Source organism: Cyprinodon variegatus, unplaced genomic scaffold (genome assembly GCF_000732505.1).
Source record: "Cyprinodon variegatus isolate N-32 unplaced genomic scaffold, C_variegatus-1.0 Scaffold786, whole genome shotgun sequence".
NCBI classification, from domain to species: domain Eukaryota; kingdom Metazoa; phylum Chordata; class Actinopteri; order Cyprinodontiformes; family Cyprinodontidae; genus Cyprinodon; species Cyprinodon variegatus.
The window spans coordinates 93,995-97,305 of NW_015151239.1; positions in this window are offsets into that span (position 1 = coordinate 93,995).

Sequence of the window (3,311 nt, forward strand, 5' to 3'; positions counted from 1 at the left end):
TTCACAATCCTCAGTGGAACCTTCAGCTTAAAAATACACACATACAGACAATTTTTATTGATATTAGTTTTGAAAGCAAGGAACACAATCTCAGACACTAGATGAATAATGCTAAGATTTTGATATTAGGGCAAAAAGTTGAAACGCATGTAGAGAGGATAAGGAACTGAAAGAGAGACGGAAGATTGAGAATCGGCTCAGCAGACATAGAAGGAAGGTGAAAGAAGAAATGTTAAATGATGTTTAGGTTGTCAGCAGTAGTATGCTTCCTCACAAGTATGGTGTAAAGCCTTCCATTCATCCAGGAGTCACTTGAACATTCACACCCACATAAACACCCATCAAAAACATTTAAAAGCTTGTTCTTGAGGACATATTCTCAGCACGGCCGCTTCAGTGAAACAGTAAAAAAAATGTTACAGCTGAACTGAGGCCAAATAAACAATTCCTCCTTAAACTTCAGTGTGAGTCACTGTAGGAAGTAAGTTATTTCATTCTGATAACCCAGAGATCAGCAAAAACACAGTGACAGCAGAAACACAGAATCAGATACAGCCTTGGCATATTTGCTAATGTTTGCTTTAACAAGCTAGTAACACCCGATCGTCCGCTCTGGCGATTCAACAAAACTTCCATTTGACAAAGCGTGATTCATCCAAAATGTCTGGACAAAAACAAGAAAGGAATGCCAAGCGAAGGTCAAAGGTCACTGAAAGAATGTCATAGGCACGGTTGTTATTACAAACCCTTACATGAATGCGCATAGCTTTGTGCACACGTGAGCATGTAATCACCTATTCAACAATACCATTTATTGATTTCTCAACCTTCAGAGGGAGTTTTCCTCATTCTTACATTAAGCAAGAGAACCAGATGTTCCTTCTGTTTAAATCAAGCCCAAGGCTTTTCATGTGCCCCTGAATGACAGCAACCGATTCAGAGAAAGTGTTTGGAGTGTGTCAAAAACAAGCTCTGTGTTCTCTGCCGCAATACAACAAGAGATCTGACAAGAGGAAATTATGACCAATTAACTTAAAGCACTAAGCATTTTCAGGTCTGACCTTTATACCTTTTGTTTTTCTTTTTTTGTTATCAGCACCACATGGGTCAACATATTCTCATTATCAGTGCGTATGAAATCGTACGAAAAGTTATGCACCGTAATTTTGGACGTTTTGGACGTTTTTCCTCAAAAAACCACATCAGTGCGCATGCGCTGGCAGACAGGAAAAAAAAGCATATCCGCGGACGGACGGAAAACTGGGAAAAACAGTGCAATCATCACTAATTCATGTCTCTAACTACGTTGCTTGCTGTTTTAGATCTTAGGGTTAGGGTTAGGGTCAGGGTTAGGGCTAATTGTAATTTATATTCTAGATTCGTGAATGGTGCATCAGATGCGCATGCGCATACGACGAAAAAAACGTCCAAAATGTACGAAATTACGGTGCATAACTTTTCGTACAATTTCATATGCACTCATAATGAGAATAGGTTGCATGGGTAGAAAGAGAGAAGATAAAATCTTAAATCTCAACCCACTTCCCAATTTGATTTGCGTCTAAGCTTTAATCACACCATTCTAACATATGTATGTCCTTTAATCTAAAACATTGGATTGTAGGTCTGACTGTATGACTATGCACCTTCAACATGCTGAAGGAATCCACCATACAATCCTAAAGTCTTAAAGCAGTGTAACAGGTTTGGTTCCTGTTTTATTCTCTGTCAAGCTGAAGGAAAGTATCCTCAACATTAAGGTCATTTCCCAGCTAACAGTGGGTTAATCCTTGTACCGTTGTGGATTTGGTTTGATGGAGATTCTTCTTCCAGTTCCAAGATCATACTTACCTAAATAGGTGATATTCTTTCATCTGATCATGTTTATGTCAGAGATTTTAAATGAGCCATTCTTCACATTTGGTTATGAGTTGGATGTATCTTAGTTCTTCTTTTTCATAATGTGTTAAGGTTCCGTCAACAATCTAGATTAATCTAGATTAAAATTTCTTATTTGAATTCTGCCAAAGGGATTCATGAATGAGAATTACTTTATTAATCCCTTGCAGGAAATATTTTTTCTTAAACCATACAGAAGATGGAAAAATAAGATTGTAAGTACAAATAAGATATAAGAATAAGATAAGGATAATTTGAGTAAGAGTAAGTCTTTGAAAAGGTTTCTCAAGCCAGGTGGCGCGTTAGACCAGGGGCTAAACTCCTGTCTCCAAAATGAATCACAAACTAGTTGATAAAGCTTTTCTACTGTGATAACTGGTGATGAAAATAAATAATATTCAATAAGATGTATTTGTGTTTAATAACTCATAATCCAGATAAACATGAATTCCAAACTGTAGGCCTACATAATAGTCATGATGACCTGTCTACAGTCGGTAGCTTTGTGTCAGCCAGTCCAAGCTCTATTTCTCCTTTTCCCACCAGTCACTCAGGCAGACCAGCTTTGGGGCCAAACTTTGGGGCAACAGCGTTTGAGGATAATACAAAATCCGTGGTTTAGAAAGTCTCTTGAGATGTATAGTGATGCCGAGGTAGCTATCATTATATACAGATGTCCAGAGGTCCCCCGTCAGTGCTAAACACATCGCCTCGATCAACTTCTCATCTTTCACGCCTTTCTCCATGGCGTGCTGTTCATATATTCTCCTCTTGACAGTTCGCCTCACAGGTGATTTGTAAAATGGGTCACCTGTGGCCACCTGGAGAAAAAGCTCGAGTCCATCATTTTCAACCATGCTGATTTTTCCGTTAAGCAAACCCGGCAGCTTTATAACTGCATCCATGTTAGCACGTCATGTTCAATGTGTTAAGACTAGGCCTACACATAAGACTGATTCGTTCTCGCCCCAAGATATACATCGGTGCAAATTCATAGCTATAGACCCAGCTCCACAACCAACTTTGAGAATAGATTAACAGCAATATTTTGTTTATCGCACAATAAGAGTCTGGTCTTAACGCGGCACATTAACGCAGATAAAGGCCCGCGGCACAGTGAAAAATTGTTGAAAATCCCGCTGGGGACTCTAGAAAGCAGGATCTGGGGATTTAATTAACACTGTTAGGCCGTAGGCTAAAGATTCATGTATTTGAGAATTTATGCTGTTTGCGATAGAGAAGAAAGTGCTAAAGCAAGTAATAGGGGGAACAGAAAGATACGCCTCACATGTAAACAACCAGAGTTTGCCGTCTGGAGATTAACGCAGATGGAGGGAGCCAAGATGCCTGCTGAGCAATGGGTTGAACGTGAGACAGAGTTTTGTATGGAAAGTGGAGAGAGCGAAGGCGTG